The sequence below is a fragment of the Girardinichthys multiradiatus genome, chromosome 15 (genome assembly GCF_021462225.1).
Source record: "Girardinichthys multiradiatus isolate DD_20200921_A chromosome 15, DD_fGirMul_XY1, whole genome shotgun sequence".
Lineage (NCBI taxonomy): Eukaryota > Metazoa > Chordata > Actinopteri > Cyprinodontiformes > Goodeidae > Girardinichthys > Girardinichthys multiradiatus.
In genome coordinates this window covers 30,494,581-30,520,114 of record NC_061808.1, presented here as the reverse complement: position 1 = coordinate 30,520,114, position 25,534 = coordinate 30,494,581, and positions in this window count along the sequence as shown.

Here is a 25,534-nt window from a genome sequence, read left to right as displayed (position 1 = left end):
ACCCAAAATTCCTATCTCACAAAATTAGCATATCATTAAAAGGGTCTCTAAACGAGCTATGAAACTAATCATCTGAATCAACGAGTTAACTCTAAACACCTGCAAAAGATTCCTGAGGCCTTTAAAACTCCCAGCCTGGTTCATCACTCAAAACCCCAAGCATGGGTAAGACTGCCGACCTGACTGCTGTCCAGAAGGCCACTATTGACACCCTCAAGCAAGAGGGTAAGACACAGAAAGAAATTTCTGAACGAATAGGCTGTTCCCAGAGTGCTGTATCAAGGCACCTCAGTGGGAAGTCTGTGGGAAGGAAAAAGTGTGGCAGAAAACGCTGCACAACGAGAAGAGGTGACCGGACCCTGAGGAAGATTGTGGAGAAGGGCCGATTCCAGACCTTGGGGGACCTGCGGAAACAGTGGACTGAGTCTGGAGTAGAAACATCCAGAGCCACCGTGCACAGGCGTGTGCAGGAAATGGGCTACAGGTGCCGCATTCCCCAGGTCAAGCCACTTTTGAACCAGAAACAGCGGCAGAAGCGCCTGACCTGGGCTACAGAGAAGCAGCACTGGACTGTTGCTCAGTGGTCCAAAGTACTTTTTTCGGATGAAAGCAAATTCTGCATGTCATTCGGAAATCAAGGTGCCAGAGTCTGGAGGAAGACTGGGGAGAAGGAAATGCCAAAATGCCAGAAGTCCAGTGTCAAGTACCCACAGTCATTGATGGTCTGGGGTGCCGTGTCAGCTGCTGGTGTTGGTCCACTGTGTTTTATCAAGGGCAGGGTCAATGCAGCTAGCTATCAGGAGATTTTGAAGCACTTCATGCTTCCATCTGCTGAAAAGCTTTATGGAGATGAAGATTTCATTTTTCAGCACGACCTGGCACCTGCTCACACTGCCAAAACCACTGGTAAATGGTTTACTGACTATGGTATCACTGTGCTCAATTGGCCTGCCAACTCTCCTGACCTGAACCCCATAGAGAATCTGTGGGATATTGTGAAGAGAACGTTGAGAGACTCAAGACCCAACACTCTGGATGAGCTAAAGGCCGCTATCGAAGCATCCTGGGCCTCCATAAGACCTCAGCAGTGCCACAGGCTGATTGCCTCCATGCCACGCCGCATTGAAGCAGTCATTTCGGCAAAAGGATTCCCGACCAAGTATTGAGTGCATAACTGTACATGATTATTTGAAAGTTGACGTTTTTTGTATTAAAAACACTTTTCTTTTATTGGTCGGATGAAATATGCTAATTGTTTGAGATAGGACTTTTGGGTTTTCATGAGCTGTATGCCAAAATCTTCCGTATTAAGACAATAAAAGACCTGAAATATTTCAGTTAGTGTGCAATGAATCTAAAATATATGAATGTTAAATTTTCATCATGACATTATGGAAAATAATGAACTTTATCACAATATGCTAATATTTTGAGAAGGACCTGTATTTCACAAATAACAATTTTCCACCAGAAAAGAAGTCCAGTTCACTCTTTGCTGCAAGCCATGTAGGTGACACAGCTAACATTGTAGGCAGTGTAAGAACCAAATTGAACCCTTTTAGCCTCCATGCAAAATGCTACATGTGGAAGTCTAGCACTGAACATCACCCTAAACATGCGGCATCATGCATCATGCCCAGTCCTTGGATCGGGGCTTTGTTTAACTAGATGGTGAATCATAAAACAGATAAATTATAGAACCTGGGAGTGATACACTTGAGTTTAAATGTCTTCACTTATATATAACACTACAGTGCTGTTGTGATGTATCTGATAGGTCTGATCAGATGCAGTATTTTTCATGTAATTCAGCTGTCAGGATGGAGAGAAAGAAGAGAAGAGGAGAGAGAAAGAGTCAGGACAGACAGGGGAAGGTGGCAGGTTGGTCTAATATTAGATGGAAATGTAGGAACCAAGAGATTACTTTTTAAATATTATTTAGGTTGAAAAAGTGCATTACCATGATGTGTTAATTATTTAAAGCTATCAAATAATGCTGGCCACATGACTTAGCAAACAGGCAAGGGGTGAAGGGTTCTTACCATACCTCTGATAGTACATCTGCCAAAAGATTCTTTAATAAGCTGAAGCTTATTAAAAACACCTCTATTCCAGTATGAGCAATGATCGCTGACCCAATTACCAGTGATCTCCATTGAAAACAACTCTGTTTCATTTGATGCCGCTCTTGACAAATTGGTGAGTAAAATAGTCACGACATGTAACAATTTAGTTTTAACATTCTTATACAGAGTACAAGCTGTTGTTCAGATGCCATAATTTCATATTTCCACTAGAGAGAATGTGTGGAGCACTGGGTGCCGCTGCTGTTACATGGTATTACATTATTTTTTGTTTTCAACTAAGTTGATCAACTGCTGTAATATGTAACATAAAATAAAAGTCTTTAATAGTAGTCTTGTATAGTCTAAGTCCATGAATAAGTAAGATTTATGCACATAAGCATAAAGAAGAAAGTCTGGCTTTTGGGGTGGGGTGGGGTTTGGTGGCACCTGTAATGTGTCCGCATCCCCCTCAGAAAGTAGGTAGTTGCGCCCCTGACTGGGGTAGAGGTGCACCAATAGAACAGGACAATGACCCTAAACATATAGCCAGAGCAACAGAGTATCGGTTTAGGTCAAAGGATATACAGGTCCTTCTCAAAATATTAGCATATTGTGATAAAGTTCATTATTTTCCATAATGTCATGATGAAAATTGAGCATTCATATATTTTAGATACATTGCACACTAACTGAAATATTTCAGGTCTTTTATTGTCTTAATACGGATGATTTTGGCATACAACTCATGAAAACCCAAAATTCCTATCTCACAAAATTAGCACATTTCATCCGACCAATAAATGAAAAGGGTTTTTAATACAAAAAACGTCAACCTTCAAATAATCATGTACAGTTATGCACTCAATACTTGGTCGGGAATCCTTTTGCAGAAATGACTGCTTCATTGCGGCGTGGCATGGAGCAATCAGCCTGTGGCACTGCTGAGGTCTTATGGAGGCCCAGGATGCTTCGATAGCGGCCTTTAGCTCATCCAGAGTGTTGGGTCTTGAGTCTCTCAACGTTCTCTTCACAATATCCCACAGATTCTCTATGGGGTTCAGGTCAGGAGAGTTGGCAGGCCAATTGAGCACAGTGATACCATAGTCAGTAAACCATTTACCAGTGGTTTTGGCAGTGTGAGCAGGTGCCAGGTCGTGCTGAAAAATGAAATCTTCATCTCCATAAAGCTTTTCAGCAGATGGAAGCATGAAGTGCTCCAAAATCTCCTGATAGCTAGCTGCATTGACCCTGCCCTTGATAAAACACAGTGGACCAACACCAGCAGCTGACACGGCACCCCAGACCATCACTGACTGTGGGTACTTGACACTGGACTTCTGGCATTTTGGCATTTCCTTCTCCCCAGTCTTCCTCCAGACTCTGGCACCTTGATTTCCGAATGACATGCAGAATTTGCTTTCATCCAAAAAAAGTACTTTGGACCACTGAGCAACAGTCCAGTGCTGCTTCTCTGTAGCCCAGGTCAGGCGCTTCTGCCGCTGTTTCTGGTTCAAAAGTGGCTTGACCTGGGGAATGCGGCACCTGTAGCCCATTTCCTGCACACGCCTGTGCACGGTGGCTCTGGATGTTTCTACTCCAGACTCAGTCCACTGCTTCCGCAGGTCCCCCAAGGTCTGGAATCGGCCCTTCTCCACAATCTTCCTCAGGGTCCGGTCACCTCTTCTCGTTGTGCAGCGTTTTCTGCCACACTTTTTCCTTCCCACAGACTTGCCACTGAGGTGCCTTGATACAGCACACTGGGAACAGCCTATTCGTTCAGAAATTTCTTTCTGTGTCTTACCCACTTGCTTGAGGGTGTCAATAGTGGCCTTCTGGACAGCAGTCAGGTCGGCAGTCTTACCCATGATTGGGGTTTTGAGCGATGAACCAGGCTGGGAGTTTTAAAGGCCTCAGGAATCTTTTGCAGGTGTTTAGAGTTAACTCGTTGATTCAGATGATTAGGTTCATAGCTCGTTTAGAGACCCTTTTAATGATATGCTAATTTTGTGAGATAGGAATTTTGGGTTTTCATGAGCTGTATGCCAAAATCATCCGTATTAAGACAATAAAAGACCTGAAATATTTCAGTTAGTCTGCAATGAATCTAAAATATATGAATGTTAAATTTTCATCATGACATTATGGAAAATAATGAACTTCATCACAATATGCTAATATTTTGAGAAGGACCTGTACAGTACATGTTTTAGAATGTTCACCTCACAGCTCAGACCTAACCGAGAATCCTTGACAAGACTTAAAAACTGATGTTCACAGATGCTCGCCATCCTATCTGAGTAAGTTTGAGTTGTTAGATGAATGTGCAGATATGTCAGTCTCTAGATGACCAAAACAAGCGAAGACAAAACCCAAAATACTTTTTTACCAATACTTGCAGCTGACTCAGGGGGGTTAAATAAATATGCATGTCACACTTTGGATTTGGATTTGGTACTTTGTGTTCGTCTATAACATAAATCCCAGTAAAATATAGTAAAGTTTATGTTTGTAAGATGGCAAAATTTAGAAAGGTTCAAGAAACGTGAATACCTTTGCTGGGCACAGTATTTGGGGGTATATGTATATATATATATATTGTATGTTATATAATGTTACAATGTTGTAAGCAAGTAATCAATAAACTAGGCTACAAATATCTGCTGCAGGATAACAATGTAGAGTAAATTCTCTAAAATTTTCATACAAAATTACCAGTGGGCATTTTTTTTTACATTTCCACTGCTATTCTGTAATAGTGTTGCCTGCCTGCAGTGAATATTAAGTCTGTTCTCATCTAATGTCTCAGAGGGTGTAAGGCCTTGTCCTTGCAGAGCAGAGCATTCTCCATCCCTGACAAGGGCTCCACTTTCATCACGTGATGCCGTGCGTGCCAAATGAGAGCTCGGCCATGTCCAGCCATTTGTCATCCACGGGGGCTGAAAGGACCTTGGCTGCATGTGCACGCTCTCCTTCTGCCATTTGTTCTTTAAGTTGACCAGGTTTAGTGTCACTGTGGTCTGCTCCGCTCACTGAACACATCAAACACCGTGGCTTTGTTTACGCAGGTTCTCAGGCCTTTTAGTGTCCATGTACTGCATCTTACTGCAACTTAAAACAGATAATGATCTTGCAAAGATGAATTAAATGGTTTGTTGTTGTCTTGGTTTGTTAAGCCACCCGTGACACAAGCTGTGTTCTGCTGAGAAATGTTTGAATCTCATAATCAGTGGAGAGATTTGTGTACAGAACAAACAGTTGCAAGCAAGTCACTTGACAAAGCTGCTTTGCATGATTTTCAATAACCCTGTGGTATATTTAACAAGTTGAATTACAGCATAAGCCCAAAAGCTCCAGCAGCCTTATTTTATTTTGGAGTTTGATGAATGTGTGCACAAAACAAGCTCCAAAAAGCTGTGGTTCTTCTGTTCCAGGCTGAACAAAGAAAATGTTGGGAAGGTAAATTGGCAATTTCCCTCAAACTCCCTCCCAAAAAATAAGGCAGTGTACTTTTTCTTATTTGTGTTAACAAGAGAGTGTGTGCTCTCTTTCATCCACCTTGTTTGCAGCACAGCCCACTCCCTTGGTAATATCTTGTTTAGATTCACACTTTGACACACTCTCCAGCATGCATTCCCTTTGTCCTGGCTGGTTGAGGCAGGAGCAGAGGAGTCATTCCCGCTCACTGCAGAAGGGTCACACTTTATGCCCTACTTTCACTCTTTCCTAAGTGTTCTCTGGAGAATAAGCTGCTGCAGGTAAAACGAGAAATACTGCGCAACAAATGCATCAACAATACAGTAATATGTTCCTCCAGGGACTGCAAAGGGTCATCACTGGAGAGTGAAATATGTCAACAGGTTTTGGTTGAACTGCCTTGAAATCTGGGAAAGGTGTTTAGAGTGCCCTGGGGATGGATCGCTCTGATTTCGGTGATCCCTTGACCTTTTTTTTTTGCCCTATAATTATTCATTTTTGAGTGAAATACTTCAAGCATCCAAGGTTACTCATTCTGTTAAGCTAACCTGAGAAGTCATTTTACAGAATTATGTTCTTTTGACTTTTTTTTTTATCCCTTAAAATCTGGCCATTTAATTGCTTGACATGCAGTTATGTTCTGAAGGTTTTTCTGCTTTCCAAAATGGAAAGCAAAAAAACTAGGGTTATTAGAATATAATTGTTAATCAATATAATCAACAGTAAAAAAAAGATCTGTTTTCATCTATACTGGTTGGCACAAAATTGCGTGCAGCAGCTCTGCAGACACACATTCAGATCCTCCGAGTCAGACAGTGAGAAAGTTTAAAACTTCTATAACCATATGTTTTTGGAGTTTCCTTCACTAAACCTATTTTTATTCAGGTGGATTGATTGAGAACCAGTTCTCATTTACAAAGACCTGGCCACAAGGCAGAATAAAAGGGAGATGCAACTATTTTAGACCTTATAAGACAAAAGATCAATGTCAAAAGAATGAACATCTGGAGAGTCGTTTCATTCAAAATTAAATTAATTAATAAATACTGCTATTGATGAATTATTAATAAATATTCCATGAAATAAATAAATATCCCCATGAAATAAAACAAAATAATTATGTTAAAAGACATTTTTGTCTTGTTTTATTCAATTCATTTGAAGATTTATTTAATTTAGTTAAAGATTTATTTAATTTACTTAAAGATTTATTTAATTCACTTAAAGATTTATTTTATTTATTTATTTATTTATTTATTATTTAAGCTCTTTTTATTTCATGTTCTTATATTCAAATGAGGGGGTGGAGTTTTATCTGTGGGACGGCGCTGGGATAGCATGGCCGAGCTCAATTTGTGACTGTGGTCGGCAGATGCATGCCGCTGCCTGCCAGAAGACAGCATGTCGCAGGGAGCCAGGGGATTCTTCGAGGATGCCAGCAGGTGCCAGACCGGCCGTAGAACCTGCCACGGCGGTTGCCGCTGTTTTTGTGGAAGCTGTTTGTGCAATAAGTCTTCGTCATCTTTTCAGCACGTCATATATGCACATAGTGCTATTTATTTTCCATCTCAAGTAAATAGAGCCACCTTATGTTATGGGTCTAACGTTGTTTATTAAAAAATAACCAATAATGACATCATCATTTGAAAGTAATAACTGACAAATAGGGTAATAACTGACAAACAGGCAATAGTAACAATAATGACATCCCGTTAGCCAATAATCAGCATTGGCTTTCACAAAAACAGCGTCAGCCACTATGGCAGCATGTTAAAGGCTTCTACAGCCGGTCTGGCATCCTATGGCATCCTTGTGGCCAGGGACTTCCATAGAGTGCCAGCATGTTTTTAAGCATTTATTTATAATTTTCTGTGAGTGACAATTCAGAATAGCTGCCCATGCTCTATAATAAACCGACTGTTTGTGCAATAAGTCTTCGTCATCCTTTCACCACGTCATACACACACATAATGCTATTTATTTCCCATCTCAAGTAAATACAGCCACCTTATGTTATGGGTCTAACGCTGTTTATTAAATAAAAACCAATAAAGACATCATCATTTAAAAGTAACAAGCTACAACAATAATGACATCCCTGTTGGTTTGCGACGAAAAAAATCTGACAGAATCCAGGAATTGTAGAGCTCTGACTTTTTTTCTATTCAGTTCTTCAAACATTTAATTCCAGTTCACAGAATGACATACAGGTCCTTCTCAAAATATTAGCATATTGTGATAAAGTTCATTATTTTCCATAATGTCATGATGAAAATTTAACATTCATATATTTTAGATTCATTGCACACTAACTGAAATATTTCAGGTCTTTTATTGTCTTAATACGAATGATTTTGGCATACAGCTCATGAAAACCCAAAATTCCTATCTCACAAAATTAGCATATCATTAAAAGGGTCTCTAAACGAGCTATGAACCTAAAAACCTGCAAAAGATTCCTGAGGCCTTTAAAACTCCCAGCCTGGTTTATCACTCAAAACCCCAATCATGGGTAAGACTGCCGACCTGACTGCTGTCCAGAAGGCCACTATTCTGCATTCCCCAGGTCAAGCCACTTTTGAACCAGAAACAGCGGCAGAAGCGCTTGACCTGGGCTACAGAGAAGCAGCACTGGACTGTTGCTCAGTGGTCCAAAGTACGTTTTTCGGATGAAAGCAAATTCTGCATGTCATTTGGAAATCAAGGTGCCAGAGTCTGGAGGAAGACTGGGGAGAAGGAAATGCCAAAATGCCAGAAGTCCAGTGTCAAGTACCCACAGTCAGTGATGGTCTGGGGTGCCGTGTCAGCTGCTGGTGTTGGTCCACTGTGTTTTATCAAGGGCAGGGTCAATGTAGCTAGCTATCAGGAGATTTTGGAGCACTTCATGCTTCCCTCTGCTGAAAAGCTTTATGGAGATGAAGATTTCATTTTTCAGCACGACCTGGCACCTGCTCACAGTGCCAAAACCACTGGTAAATGGTTTACTGACCATGGTATCACTGTGCTCAATTGGCCTGCCAACTCTCCTGACCTGAACCCCATAGAGAATCTGTGGGATACTGTGAAGAGAACGTTGAGAGACTCAAGACCCAACACTCTGGATGAGCTAAAGGCCGCTATCGAAGCATCCTGGGCCTCCATAAGACCTCAGCAGTGCCACAGGCTGATTGCCTCCATGCCACGCCGCATTGAAGCAGTCATTTCTGCAAAAGGATTCCCGACCAAGTATTGAGTGCATAACTGTACATGATTATTTGAAGGTTGACGTTTTTTGTATTAAAAACACTTTTCTTTTATTGGTCGGATGAAATATGCTAATTTTGTGAGATAGGAATTTGGGGTTTTCATGAGCTGTATGCCAAAATCATCCGTATTAAGACAATAAAAGACCTGAAATATTTCAGTTAGTGTGCAATGAATCTAAAATATATGAATGTTAAATTTTCATCATGACATTATGGAAAATAATTAACTTCATCACAATATGCTGATATTTTGAGAAGGACCTGTACATACCAACAACAGGAGGAAGAGCCCCCCTGATCTAAACCACCTGGTTTTTAAAGCATTGGCTCCTACCTGGACTAATTAAGGGGTGGACACAACATTTACATTTCCAGATAGAAAAAACATTTGTACTAAACTATATTCCTAGAAAAATATTTACATAATTACAAGAAACAACTTCAAAACTAAAACAAAAACAATCTGGGCCCAATCAAAATCCAGAAAACATCTCCCCTCTCTCTCAAACAATGGATTTTCCCAATGAGGCTGATTGAAAACACCAGGTCCTTGTCAGCACTACTCATGGGCGCGCTTCCATGGCAACACAAGACCAGGTGACCTCCAAGAGAAGAGAGAATGATTAAAACAAAAATATTAAATAAAGCAAATAACTTCCTCCCAACAAAAGCAATACATTTACCAACTAAATACGAATATTGGAAGTACAAAAAACAGCACCTTCTAGGGAGGGGGTAAATCCCTCACAATCCCGTTTGCCAATAATCAGCAATGGTTTCCACAAAAACAGCGACAACTGCCATGACAGGCTTTTACGGCCGGAGCCAGGGGAGGGAGCCAGGGGTTTCCTCACAGAATCCCTCCGGCATGCTTCTGCCAGCCACAGCCACGAATTGAGCTTGGCCCTGCTGTCCCAGCGCCACCCAGCAGATAAAACTCGAGGTTAAAAAGTAAAAGTCACTGAAATACGTAAAGTAGCTTTACATAACAAAAGTGTCACAACACAGATGTTGATAAGCCCTTCATTAAGATCAACAAAGGTGAGTAGCATTATAAAATTGATAAAGTTTTATAAAAAGTTTGTTTGGATATTTTTGAAGTGAAAGCAACTCAGAAAGCAGCTCAGGTGCCACTTGCAAATTTGCAGCTCGGTACATTTTAAGGCGTTGAAAGAGCTACATGTCCATGTTCTAGTTCCGCCAGAAAACTCTGTAGGCAATTCAGATGAAGCAACACACTTAGAAGGAGGTTTGAGGATGACATAAAGCAAAAAGGATTTTAGAGGTTTTGCATTTAACCCTCTGGATTACCAAGTCATTGCTGTGTTGGGGAAATTTGGTTTTCTTTGCCTTTTGGAGATGCTGCACTTATGGCATGTCTTCTACACTACATAGCAATGGGCAAGTAATGGAGGAGATCTTGAACAGATCAACAGGCAGCCTGCCATTTTATGTTTTGGGCTGCATGGTCATATAAGTCAGTTCAATCATCTTTATAACTATGAAGGTGTCACAGGATCGATTTTCTTAACTTACGTACCAGTCTGTGTTTTGGAAAATGCCTGCATGGAATTGAGATTTGGCATCAGCAATTATTTACTCTTAAATGACTTATTGGTGTTAGGGAGAAAAAATGTTGATTAGGAAATCTTTAGGTTAATAGTTCACAGCTCTTGCTTTATGCAGATGATGCAGTTCTGTTGGCATCTTTAAGCCATGATCTTCAGTTTGCATCGAAGAGGTTTAAAGCCAAGAATGAAACACCAGAGAGTTCCTCTATGAGTGAGGTCATAGTTATCAGGTAGGAGATCAAATTCTGTCTCAAGATGAAGAGTTGAATACTATGGATTCTTTTTGTCAAATAGAGGTAGGATAGAGTTTGAGATCCATAGTAGATTGGGGCCTCATCCACAGTAATATGGGAGGACATCCTTAGTTTAAAAGTTCACAGGTCTGCTGTCTGAGCCTGCCTAATCAATGATGTATCTCAAGATCGATATATACCTAAGCAGGCATTAAACTAATTTTGTGTAAAATCATCCAAGCTCAGAGTTTTTGTCATATTTTCAAGTTTCATAATTTATTACAAATCTGTTTTGTGCATTTACGATGCAGTTTACCCAGTTAAATTGAAAACGCCAGTTCACATGCCAAAAAACGTTCTGTTTTGATTAACTTATTCCCTTTTTTTCCTCCCAGCCACTGTGTGAAGGTTTACCCCTTGCATTCTATATTGTTATGGGAACACTGCCATGAACACAATATTGTCACCACTGTAAATACTGAAGCTCTCTATGAGATGGCTCAACAAACTGTGTAATGACAAACATGAAACGATATTAAAACGCCTAAATATAATAAACACATAACAGTAATCTAAAACAATATAAAGGCAGCAACAGACTACAAAAAATCTAGTTGTTCCATTGAGAAGAGGTCCTTAATTGGATGAGTTCATCTGGATGCTGCTGCCTATTACAATGACTTGTTACAGATTCTCAGAACAAAGTTATTTTTTTTAATGTACACTTATAATAGATTCCTTTGGACTGTATAAGGTTTATTAACGATGTGAGATTATTAAATTAGTTAAATGAAACAAAGTAAGAAAGTATTTAGCAGTAATAAAAAGAACGTATAAGCAAATAAATTATCCTATTTCATTTTAGTTATGTGTTTATGCTGAAAAGTTGTGCCAACAGAAAACATGTTTATGGCCAAAAATTATCATATCTTGAGCAAAACCCAAACTTGAGGGAGAAGGACACAGTTCATGCCACGGCTGACAGCCTGAGCAGGAAGTCAACTGACAGACCAATAGGTATCTGTTGGTGTTGTGAGTATAAAATCCATCAAGTGTACTTAAATTTGTTCACTACAGTTTTAATCTTTATGTCTTCTGTCAACACAAAATGTCTGCTGATGTCAGCAGATAGCATTAAATCAAAACCCACTCTTTCCGAAGGTTCCTACTACATCTTTGCCCCAGATTGCTATCTAAGCAGGAACTTGTTTTTTTTCTCCATGTAGGAGCTAAATAAATGAATGTATGACTACAGCAAATCACGTGTTGAGGGAAAACTAACTGTACACGGACTTATAGAGTTTAAGGGGTGTGATAAGTGTCCCAGTGTTTTGACACTTATATTACTGCTGTAAAACACGGACTAATTATGTGGAGAGAAGTGAGACTTGCATAGTCCTTGCATCACTCGCTAAATAAAGTAGGTTATCCTGGGGACCTTAATGAAGCCAGAATTTTCGTATTTTAAATTTCCGGTTCTGGCAGAAGTTGGTATTCACCACTGGTGACATACTGGGCTCGCCAAAGAGCTATTTTAAATTCCTAGTTAGGGTGCCACTTTGTTAGCTCTACAAGCTACCTCTATGGGACAACATTTTTCCTGATCTCCTCATCCTCACAGGATACATCTCTATTGAAATCTTAACTTTTCTTATAAACTCAAACTTAATCTTATACTTAACTATTTAGACTTTAGACTTTTCCTTTGATGCCCATGGTGCTGTGTCTGATTTCCGAGTTAGTCCAAATTTAACGTCATTACTCTTTGCCAACTTTTGGCTGCATTATTGGCTGCCTTGTGGTTATTTTTCTTCTTTCACAACCCCAACCTTTTTGACATATTTCTCAATTTTGTACATGAATTTAACTATGTGAGAGACAAGTTTGAACACCTTCAAAAATGAGAAAATGTACAACTACTGATATTTGTCATTCAAGTGCTGTAACTGCCTTCTTCAGAAAAGCCGTGGCTTTAGTGTTTTCTCTTATTTATTATGAGATTAGCTGACACACAATAAAAGTTAGAAAAACAGGCTGAAAACTGGAGAAAATAAACATTAAAGATGACAGCTATTAATTATGTAGTAAAGGTTGCTTTGTTTGCCATCTGAACCAACAGGGTGTTTGCTGCAGCCTTCCAAAGCAGCTAACAGCCCTTTGTCTTGCTGTAAAATATTCTCCAGTGCATTATTTCGGTTTATCAATAATTTTCTGCTTTTTCTATTAACTCTGCTTACATTGATCAAATTGTTCTGGCCTGTTCTGTTTTATCTGAACAGAACAAAAAGAATATTGTTTTTTTTAAGTTCATTACTGTTCTAATGTAATTGTTTTTTTATATGAGCAAAGCTAACTTTTCTGAGAATTTTGGCAAGCAAATTCAATTAAATTTTCTAATCATGACACTTACTGTTAGCTCCAAAAACCTTATGAAATTTGTTTTTCTAACTTCTGATGTGAGTATTTACACCATAGTCAACAAGTTATCATATATAGTTGAGACTTACCGAGGCACCCAAACTTGATGCTGCCTACTGTCAGTCAGCTGGCTGAAGGCAAGGATTTATCCTCAAAGCTTCCCTGTGTATAGAAGTATTTAAATGTCATGCCATGCGATATTAAATCACCACGTTATTTCTTGTCTAAGTAAAGCCCGTCTTTCATACATCTATCAAGTATCTGTCAGCATGTGACTCGAGTAAGCTAAATATAAGCTGGTAATAAGAGAACCTGATGAGAACCTATGAGCTTCAAGCCTGACCCTATGTTGTATCTACAGTCATGTAGAAATAGGACACCCTTTGAAAAGCCTTTTGCTGTCAATTGGATGACCTGTTCAATCCACTATGAATTCTGTTATGTATCAGAGGATGTTGGAGGCAAATATGAGACCTTCAGTAAACAAAGAAAAACTGAAGCACAACTGAACCCTGCAACATGTCAGTGACCCAAAACATACCGGTTAATCCACCGAGGACTGGATGAGGATTAAAAAATTTAAAGTCTTGAGCAGGGCCAAGTCATCTCATTGAGATGTTGTGCAGTGACTTGAACCAAGCCAAATATTGAAGAAACCCCTCAAACATCTCACAGCTGAAACAGAGCACTCAAAAATCTTCAAAGATCGGACTAATTTGGATGTACTATAAATAAATTGCATGAGCAATAAGTGGGGGTCTTATGTGCGATTTTCAAAGATTGCTTGTGCAATGGCTAGCAGGTGCAAAACAGCTGCAGACCGCCCTATTTAAATGAGCAAATTGCGTGAGCTTCTGGCTGGAACAAGCCCTTCCTTTTCTCTACTGTTAAAAGTTAATTAACTTTAATTGTGCTACTCATAGCAGGTTTGTCATCTGCCCTGACGAGATTATTTATCTTATCTTGCTCGACATAACTCGATACAAATTGGCCAATCGGTATTAACAATATAAAAGACAAATATGTCAATTAATTTGTCTCCCTTGATCTTTTAACTAGACTCACCGGGTTCTGTTGTTTTTTGGAGAGTATATGTTTGAAGAGTTTGAAGTTTATCATAAACAGCCACAATATTTTAGTCTAAACGTAATATTAGCAATGAAAAATAGATTCTTGTAGGAGTTGACAATCTGTATGTAATAGCTTTGCTAATTTTAAAATAGTGTCACATAACTGTCCTGCAAAAAAGTTAAATCCAACATTTGTCTACGTAAAAATAAATTATTTTCCAATGATTTTACTAAATTGATTTGTTTGTTTAGCAATATTTTAACAATATACAACATGTTTGATTGTTTAAATTGTTTTTTGGTGACACAAAATTATTTTTAATTGCATAAACAAAACCCTCCCCTGGCATATGTTCACATTTAAACAATGTAATCAACCTTGATTTTTCAACTTGCTAAGAAGTGATTTTAGCATCCAGTTTGCAAGTGAAGGACTTTATCTGCCTTATAATGTATTTATTTCTTTCCTATTAATTATACTATCATCATCAAAGTACAGTGGATCTCTTGCATGATGTGCGATTACAGGCTGTGTGCGCTTGATCAGTTATGTGCGCATTTTGCCATGATCAGGTTTGTGCGCGTCATCAGATGATCACTGACAGCGATGTTACGCTTGAATGATGCTGAATGAAGTGTTGCAAAGAGTTTTACCATAGGAGAAAAATCATGGCTTTTGTTTGTGATTGGCTCCAAATCAGAGATTAGATAATTCTACATAGAAACCTCTATTCTCATCAATTTGTAATTTTTTTATTTTTGATAACCCAAATCTCTTGGCACATATAAAGAAAATTCTCTCTCCCTGTCATCCCTCATTCTATCTATTCCTCCTTCTGGCCAAAATGACAGCAGCAGTTTGTGTCCCAGTTAGCACCTGCGTTTCAAACGTGCTAAATCCAGACCCAAATATTGCGGACCCACATATTTAAAACATGTAGTTTTAGATTAAAATACAACAATGTAAAATTAAGTAGAATAACTTATTTTAAACCATTTATTTCTATTGGGATACGATTGCAAATAATTTCTGCTTACACCTCCAAAACACTAGGTGGCAGTAATGCATAATGTATATTGTAGACTGATTTCTCAATAGCCACTTGAGCTTTTGTGGCTACCTGATCAGAATCCAAGAATCCGGTCTTAAGAAATGTTCATAGGTGTTTTTCTTTTAACCGACATAATGCACAGACTGTTGGACACTGAATTTTTAGCCTGTATGCTGTATTGTAGCATGTAGCGTGCTGCTGCAGGTAACTGTCCATCAAGTGACTCGGGAATGGTATTATGGGTAGAGTTCAAGTTCATTGTTAATCATTTGTTTGTTTGTTTAGCATTCTACTTTTAGTGTGTTAGTCTGTTGTTGTTTCCCATGTTTATGTGTTCATTATATGTTAGTTTTTGCTAGACCGTTCTGCAGAGAAACCATGAGTGAGGAAGGTAGTTGGCATGAAGACTTATTGGGTTCACTGTATATTTAAGATTGAAAGAGTGAAATTTCCTTCTGGTGTTAAGTTTCTGTTGAGCATCTACCCTATAAAATTAAGTGAGTCATAAGGTTATAAGTTAAAACGGCTTAAGGAAACGATGTTAGTTCATAACATTTACTCTCACATATCTAGTTGGATTTAACCTGGGTAATTATATTACAGTAACACAAAAAGATCATGTTCACCGAACATAATTACATTTAGGTCACTCAACAAAATTGTTTCTTGCTAAAAGAACACATTTTATTTAGGTGGAAATTCTTTCCTTAATTTTATTACGTTCTGTGAACAAGTCATTGTTTTGAGTGAGGAGTGGGGGAAATGTTCCTTAGACTCCTGTCACAGATTGGTAGATTGCTGCAAGTGTCTCACTGAAGTCATGTCAACCAAAGTGGGTACTACTAGCTTTTAATCTGTAGGATGTCTTTTACCTTTTTTCCTCAACTTGAAAACGCTCTTTTAAATAAATCTTTTGTTTAATGAGTAAAACAAATACATTGTCTAAATTCAATTAATTTACTTTCTTTTCCAGAGATGGATAAGAAATAAGATTAGGCATCGATGTGTGAACCTGAATATTTTATTGCGGAGTCCAAATTTTTTCACCACTAACTCGTTAAGACTGAGTTTTCTACACAACAAAACACAAAAAATTGCAGCTCTAATTCAAACTAAATAAAATGTTCATGGTATGAGAGCGTTTTTGACAAACTTGGTGCTTAATATGTTTCTGGTCCTGTCCATGATTGTCGTGCTGCAGGCGTGCTTTGACATGAGGCCTGCTTGTCATGGCTGGTGGCGGCTCATCAATAAGGTTGCAGAGCAGCAGAACAGCTGCTGGCTGAGGTCTCTGTCCTGGAGAGAGCAGATAATCAGTCTCTGTGGGGAACAGCAGGGGTACAATCTATCTTGTAGCACTCTATCTACATAAGCACACACACACTCAAACACAAGGCAGACACTCCTCCACGGACGCAGCAATAAACATGTCGGAGAAATGGGAAGCAGCACAGGAAACATGCATGCTATTGCCCTCCCTGCTGCGTCACTTCCATTTGGTTGCTGCTGTTTGCCCAGATCCTGAAGGGCCAGGCAAAGTTGGGGAATACAAACATATTAGGCATCGTGGCTTTATTGGCTCTGCAGTGTGGACTGATCGTCCTATTTTCATAAACTGATTAAAAACATAAGGCAAAATGTTGATGTGGCTTAGAAACACTGATTGGCCTTAAAGCGGACAAAGTCTTTAAATTGAATTGTGATATAAGATATATATACAGGGGTTGAACAATGAAACTGAAACACCTGGTTGTAGACCAAAATAATTTATTGGTATGGTGTATAGCCTCCTTTTGCGGCCAATACAGCGTCAATTTGTCTTGGGAATGACATATACAATTCCTGTAAAATGGTCAGAGGGATTTTAAGCCATTCTTCTTGCAGGATAGTGGCCAGGTCACTACGTGATACTGGTGGAGGAAAACGTTTCCTGACTTGCTCCTCCAAAACACCCCAAAGTGGCTCAATAATATTTAGATCAGGTGATTGTGCAGGCCATGAGAGATGTTCAACTTCACTTTCATGTTCATCACACCAATCGTTCGCCAGTCTTGCTGTATGTATTGGTGCATTGTCAACCTGATACACGGCACCGCCTTCAGGATACAATGTTTGAACCATTGGATGCACATGGTCCTCAAGAATGGTTCGGTAGTCCTTGGCAGTGACGTGCCCATCTAGCACAAGTATTGGGCCAAGGGAATGCCATGAAATAGCAGCCCAAACCATCACTGATCCACCCCCATGCTTCACTCTGGGCATGCAACAGTCTGGGTGGTACGCTTCTTTGGGGCTTCTCCACACCGTAACCGGATGTGGGGAAAACAGGAAAGGTGGACTCATCAGAGAACAATATATGTTTCACATTGTCCACAGACCAAGATTTGCGTTCCTTGCACCATTGAAACCGACGTTTGGCATTGGCATGATTGACCAAAGATTTGGTTATAGCAGCCCGGCCGTGTATATTGACCCTGTGGAGCTCCAGACGGACAGTTCTGGTGGAAACAGGAGAGTTGAGGTGCACATTTAATTCTGCCGTGATATATATATATATATATATATATATATATATACTCGTACTCGTACTCGTCGTCTTCCTCCAGGGGGAGCCCAAGGCGTTCCCAGGCCAGCCGAGAGACATTGTCCCTCCAGCGTGTCCTGGGCCGTCCCCTGGGCCTCCTCCCGAGGAAGGCGTCCAGGAGGCATCCGGTATAGATGCCCGAGCCACCTCAACTGACTCCTCTCGATATGGAGGAGCAGCGGCTCTACTCCGAGCCCCTCCCGGATGGCCGAGCTCCTCACCCTATCTCTAAGGGAGTGCCTGGCCACCGTACGGAGGAAGCTCATTTCAGCCGCTTGTATCCGGGATCTCGTTCTTTCGGTCATGACCCAAAGTTCATGGCCATAGGTGAGGGTAGGAACGTAGACCGACCGGTAAATGGAGAGCCTCGCTTTTCGGCTCAGCTCTCTCTTCACCACAACGGACCGGCACAGCGCCCCCATTACTGTGGCAGCCGCACCGATCCGTCTGTCGATCTCCCGCTCCATTCTTCCCTCACTCGTGAACAAGACCCCGAGATACTTAAACTCCTCCACTTGAGGCAGGAACTCCCCTCCAACCTGAAGAGGACAAGCCACCCTTTTCCGGTCGAGTACCATGGCCTCGGATTTGGAGGAGCTGATCCTCATCCCAGCCGCTTCACACTTGGCTGTGAACCGCCACAGCGCATGCTGTAGGTCTTGGCTAGAGGGGGCCAGCAGGACCACGTCATCCGCAAAAAGAAGAGACGAAATCCACTGGTCCCCAAACCAGACCCCCTCCAGCCCTTGGCTGTGTCTTGAAATCCTGTCCATAAAAGTTATGAACAGGACCGGTGACAAAGGGCAGCCCTGCCGGAGTCCAACATGCACCGGGAACAGGTCCGACTTAGTGCCGGCAATGCGGACCAAACTCCTGCTCCGCTCGTACAGGGACCGGATGGCCCCTAATAAAGGGCCCCTGATTCCATACTCCTGGAGCACCCCCCACAGGGCATCACGAGGGACACAGTCGAATGCCTTCTCCAGGTCCACAAAACACATGTGAACCGGTTGGGCAAACTCCCATGAACCCTCGAGCACCCTGTAGAGGGTATAGAGCTGGTCCAGTGTTCCACGGCCGGGACGAAAACCACACTGCTCCTCCTGAAGCCGAGGTTCGACTATCGGTCGGACTCTCCTCTCCAATACCCTGGCGTAGGCCTTACCAGGGAGGCTGAGGAGTGTGATCCCCCTGTATTTGGAACACACCCTCCGGTCCCCTTTCTTATGAAGGAGGACCACCACCCCAGTCTGTCAGTCCAGAGGCATAGTCCCCGACCGCCACGCAATGTTGAAGAGGCGTGTCAACCATGACAGCCCTACAACATCCAGAGACTTGAGGTACTCAGGGCGGATTTCATCCACCCCTGAAGCCTTGCCACCGTGGAGCTTTTTAACCACCTCGGTGACTTCAGCCTGGGTGATGAAAGAGTCCAACCCCGAGTCCCCAGCCTCTGTTTCCACCACGGAATGCGTGATGGCAGGATTGAGGAGATCCTCGAAGTACTCCTTCCACCGCCCGATAATGTCCTCAGTCGAGGTCAGCAGTCTCCCGCCCCCACTATAAACAGTGTTGGCGAAGCACTGCTTCCCCCTCCTGAGGCGCCGGACGGTTTGCCAGAATCGCTTCGAGGCCAACCGGTAGTCCTTCTCCATGGCCTCACCAAACTCCTCCCAGGCCCGAGTTTTTGCCTCTGCCACAGCCCGGGCCGCAGCACGCTTGGCCTCACGGTACCCGTCAGCCGCCTCATATATATATATATATATATATATATATATAGATATATATATTTGTGTATATATACATAAAGGTGCATAATTCTGACACCTCCAGAATTCACTGGGGAGAGTTCACTGTGGTGTGTTCAGGCTGATGAGCAGTGTTAGTTTTCCACCATACATAACATTTTGTATTTGGGGCAAAAAGCTAAACTTGGGTTTCATTTGACAAAAAAACAACTTGTTCCGCGTGTTGGCTGTGTCCCATTCATGGGTTGTGGCAAATCATAAACAAGACTTCAAATGGTTTCCTTTAACAATAGCTTTCTTCTTGCCACACTTCCACAAAGGCCGTATTTGTACAGTGCACGACCAACATTTGTCCAGCAAACATATTCTCCCAACTGAGCAGATGTTCTATGCAGCTTATCTTGAGTTAAAATGGACGTTTTGGCTGTTGCTCTGATAAATACTCTCATTGCCTAGCATATCTGTTTGTACTGACAGACATATCTGGGCAGGTTTTATGTGCCATACTCTTTCTTTTTTCAGATGATGAATGGAACAGTCCTCTGTGAGATATTCCAAGCTTGGGATATAGTTTTATAACTACACTCTGCTTTAAGCTTCTCCAAAACTTTGTCCTTAACCTTTCTGCTGTGTTACTTGGTTTTCATGATGCTGTTTGTTTCCTAATGTTCTGACAAACCTCAGAGGACTTCATAGAACAGCTGGATTTATACTTACATTACATTACACACAGGTGGACCCTATTTACAAATTATGTATGGGTATCAGAGTAAAGGGGGCTGAATGATTTTCCAAGCCACTGAAATTTTTCTAATTATTATTATTATTTTATTTCTAATTAAAGGATAATAGTTTTCAATATCTGAGCTTGAATTCGCATGGTTGTTCAGATGGGCCCAGTGTGTGTTTACTGAATTAGAGGACAGGAAGAGTGTTAAATAATGAAAAACACAGCAATACTGTGATCCAATCAGCACTCCCAACAGTGAGCATGCAATAAAAGCCACTCTCAAACAAAACAGTCTTTAGAACAGGCTCCATTGTTGAATAAGTTCAGGAGCAACACAAATACTTACACTTGGCAGTGTGTTTGGCATCTTTATATGAGTTTCTTTGACTTCATCACTCAGCAAAATGTAATACTGCCCAATACGTAGAGAGGTTTCATTTAGAAATTCCGAGGACACTAGTTAGTAGCGAAATGAAAGATTCATTGAATATACAGAAAGAGCCATTCTTCAAGCTTACAAATCATCAGACCAACATGAACTTAACATAGACCAGCAGTTTTCATATTTCAAGCCTGACTCAGAGTAAAAATTATCCAAACACATAACTCTTACTATATGACAAATGCTCGCTCAAACGTAGATATTAAATACATCTACCTGCTCGGTGTGATCAATACTCAATTACTTTGGCTTTTCCTGGTTTTTGGATTAATGGTAAGAAAAAAAGGCCAACCAGGGAGCCTTTACGGACAGAAAAAGAGTGATTGTTGACCAGGCATCATTACTCCCCAGGTGATGGTAACAATAAATAGTCTTGAACCGTTTGCTAAAACATTAGTGACAGAAAATAGGGAGAGATCTTTGTTACATCAGGTAGTGGTCTAATTAGCCTGGAGAAAAGTGAGCAATGAGATGAATAATCAGCTGGCAAAACATATGTTTCAGTCTAAAGCCTGAAAGCTGCATTCAGGAACTTCAGCTTGATAAACAGAGTAATATTAAAACATAAAACTAACCTCAAGAAATGGGTCGAAAACATCTACAGTATATTAGGGATGCACATTTATCATATACTGGTCCTTCTCAAAATATTAGCATATTGTGATAAAGTTCATTATTTTCCATAATGTCATGATGAAAATTTAACATTCATATATTTTAGATTCATTGCACACTAACTGAAATATTTCAGGTCTTTTATTGTCTTAATACGGATGATTTTGGCATACAGCTCATGAAAACCCAAAATTCCTATCTCACAAAATTAGCATATCATTAAAAGGGTCTCTAAACGAGCTATGAACCTAATCATCTGAATCAACGAGTTAACTCTAAACACCTGCAAAAGATTCCTGGGGCCTTTAAAACTCCCAGCCTGGTTCATCACTCAAAACCCCAATCATGGGTAAGACTGCCGACCTGACTGCTGTCCAGAAGGCCACTATTGACACCCTCAAGCAAGAGGGTAAGACACAGAAAGAAATTTCTGAACGAATAGGCTGTTCCCAGAGTGCTGTATCAAGGCACCTCAGTGGGAAGTCTGTGGGAAGGAAAAAGTGTGGCAGAAAACGCTGCACAACGAGAAGAGGTGACCGGACCCTGAGGAAGATTGTGGAGAAGGGCCGATTCCAGACCTTGGGGGACCTGCGGAAGCAGTGCACTGAGTGTGGAGTAGAAACATCCAGAGCCACCGTGCACAGGTGTGTGCAGGAAATGGGCTACAGGTGCTGCATTCCCCAGACCTGGGCTACAGAGAAGCAGCACTGGACTGTTGCTCAGTGGTCCAAAGTACTTTTTTCGGATGAAAGGAAATTCTGCATGTCATTCAGAAATCAAGGTGCCAGAGTCTGGAGGAAGACTGGGGAGAAGGAAATGCCAAAATGCCAGAAGTCCAGTGTCAAGTACACACAGTCAGTGATGGTCTGGGGTGCCGTGTCAGCTGCTGGTGTTGGTCCACTGTGTTTTATCAAGGGCAGGGTCAATGCAGCTAGCTATCAGGAGATTTTGGAGCACTTCATGCTTCCATCTGCTGAAAAGCTTTATGGAGATGAAGATTTCATTTTTCAGCATGACCTGGCACCTGCTCACAGTGCCAAAACCACTGGTAAATGGTTTACTGACCATGGTATCACTGTGCTCAATTGGCCTGCCAACTCTCCTGACCTGAACCCCATAGAGAATCTGTGGGATATTGTGAAGAGAACGTTGAGAGACTCAAGACCCAACACTCTGGATGAGCTAAAGGCCGCTATCGAAGCATCCTGGGCCTCCATAAGACCTCAGCAGTGCCACAGGCTGATTGCCTCCATGCCACGCCGCATTGAAGCAGTCATTTCTGCAAAAGGAGTCCCGACCAAGTATTGAGTGCATAACTGTACATGATTATTTGAAAGTTGTCGTTTTTTGTATTAAAAACACTTTTCTTTTATTGGTCGGATGAAATATGCTAATTTTGTGAGATAGGAATTTTGGGTTTTCATGAGCTGTATGCCAAAATCATCCGTATTAAGACAATAAAAGACCTGAAATATTTCAGTTAGTGTGCAATGAATCTAAAATATATGAATGTTAAATTTTCATCATGACATTATGGAAAATACAGAACTTTATCACAATATGCTAATAATTTGAGAAGGACCTGTAATTTATTGTTATCTGGAAAAGTTTCTTCTCATGATAAGAATTGTGATTCATTGTGAGAACGATAAATTCCAATTAATGATGTCTGAAAATCCCCAAAACTGACAGTATTGTCAAGATTGTTATGTTTTTCTCCACTGTTGGTTACATGACAGCATCAAAAATATCAATTATTTCTAAAATATGACTACATGCATTCACTGTGTGCAGCTTAGTGATAAGAATCACTCTTCTTAATGTACTTGGTGTCCTATAAAGTTTAGGTATATATCGCCCAAAACTAGTCTATAAGCTAAATATTGATCCGGCTGTGCTTCTGTTTTGAGTGGAGCATTAAATATTTGCAACATCTGAACAAAACCTTACATTTACAGTAAATATACATTGCAGATAGGGGTTTTAGCATTAAAACCAATGACAAAAAATGCTTTGCAAATGTTTTGAATCTGACTTGATTCAAATTTTGCCAGGCTATAAAGTGCTCTTGATCAACAGTTTTTCTAAAGGTCTTCCAATGTTTACCTGTTCAACACTGGCTGCTTTTGCGTTCAGGATGTTTCAGAAACACACTGATATTTAGAGGGTCCAGGAAATAAGACTACCATCATTATTCTGTGTTGATTACGACTGTTTAACAATTGTGGGAGACTTTGCCATCCATATTGACAACCCTAAAGACAAAGGGGCTAAAGAATGTGACACACTTAAAAAATTTGGTTTGACTCAACATATTCAACAACCAGCACACAAAGGGAGACATATTTTAGACCTAATCATCAGTAAGGGTCTGAACATTTCCAAGGTCTTCGTAACTGATGTCTGACCACTTTTCTATAACTTATTATACATCAACTAAGTTCCTCCTCCTGCTGTCTCCATATTGTACTCACAGCTTTCTTTAAGAAAGTTTTACCTGTCATAGGGTCTTATTTGATTAAAATAATAAACTCATCCTGGTCAAGGTGCAGTGCTAGAGCGCATGTCTCATGTACAGAGGCCTTAGTCCTTGATGCGGCTGTCCCAGGTTTAAGTCCCGGCCCGGTGACAATTGTTCTGTGTCTTCTCCATCTCTCCAACCCATTTCCTGTCAGACCACTTTCAGAAAAACACCCTGAAAAAAAAAGGCCACTGGTGTTGCAAAAGAAAATATAAAAAATAATAATAAATTCATCCCTTTTGTCAGGTGTTGTCCCCCGGGTCTTAAAAACAGAAATTATGAAACCACTGTTAAAAAATAATCTGGACAAATTGCTGTTGCAGAATAGGCCCATCTCAAATCTCCCATTTATCAGTAAGGTTATTGAAAAAGCTGTGTTGCAACAGTTAAATACCTTCTTAACAATGACCAGCCGCTTTCACATCTTCCATCGGTTTATATTTTCAGAAGATAACTGGGCTAATCAGGGCTCAAAACTACAATTAATTGCAATAGGGGGTAGTTAAAATGTTAAGGATATATACAACTAAAGTGTGCGTGGGATTTGAACCTTTTATATATTATTTATTTTGAAAATTTGTGAAAAATCCAGGTGTATAAACTGATTTAGAATAGATAATATCATGGCTGTTAAACTGTAGGTTGGGACAGAATGACGTGGAGATAAAATGACGGTATGACCTGACGAGGAAGCAAACTGACCTAAGTCACTCTCTGGCAAAAATGTCCTTTTATCCTTGTTGGCCTCAGCTGTACGGAGTTGAATAAAGTCAGTTTGTGGGGTTAGCAAAGCAGGATGTTTAACAATGATTTAAATGTAACAAAACCAGGAGTGAAAGTGAGCTGGTACGGTCCGGTACTGCGTACCACTAAAAGATTCTGCACCAGTACGCAGTACCAGGAAGAGAGAAGAACAGCTGTCTGGTATGAAGCCGTCATCCAGAACCAGTTACGGCTGCAAAAATTCACGAGCACACAAATAAATCAGATCTGCTACCAATAGGCAGTCTAAAACACGACTTAACCTGTTTATAAATATAGTTTTTTCCCCTCATTCCAAATAGTTTCTGAACTGTTCTGCTATAATGGAGCCTCAATGCTCTTGCTTTGCTTCTCTCCCCTCGGAGCTCGAGGCTTTTGTAAACGGCCAGTGTTTAAAACAAGCACAGCTACGTTTAATGTCTGTCTGCTCGCTGCTAAATACCCCAGTTAAAAGCAAAGGGAGAGTAACTAGTTATGTTTCATTTTATTGTGCTGAATTACAGCAACACAGTACAGCTCGAAAACACCGCTTATGACCAGAGATTTCACATACACTACACGAGAGCGCATGCGCGTTTACCTCCAAAACAGAGCGATTGCCATGGAGATCGGTGCGTTGGATTTAATGGACTAGGAGATTTTACACAGGTGGTGCACAGACATAAAAAACGCAGCTTGCATTAGGACAGAACAATAAATCACCTACCATCTACAGACCTTTAAATAAAAACCGCGAAAACAACCAAAATGTTAAATTTTTTATTTAAATGAAATCAAAACTTGACCACAATGCAGAGAACACATATATATATACACTGCTCAAAAAAATAAAGGGAACACTTAAACAACACAATATAACTCCAAGTAAATCAAACTTCTGTGAAATCAAACTGTCCACTTAGGAAGCAACACTGATTGACAATCAACTTCACATGCTGTTGTGCAAATGGAATAGACAACAGGGGGAAATCTTTGGTGATTAGCAAGACAGACTCAATAAAGG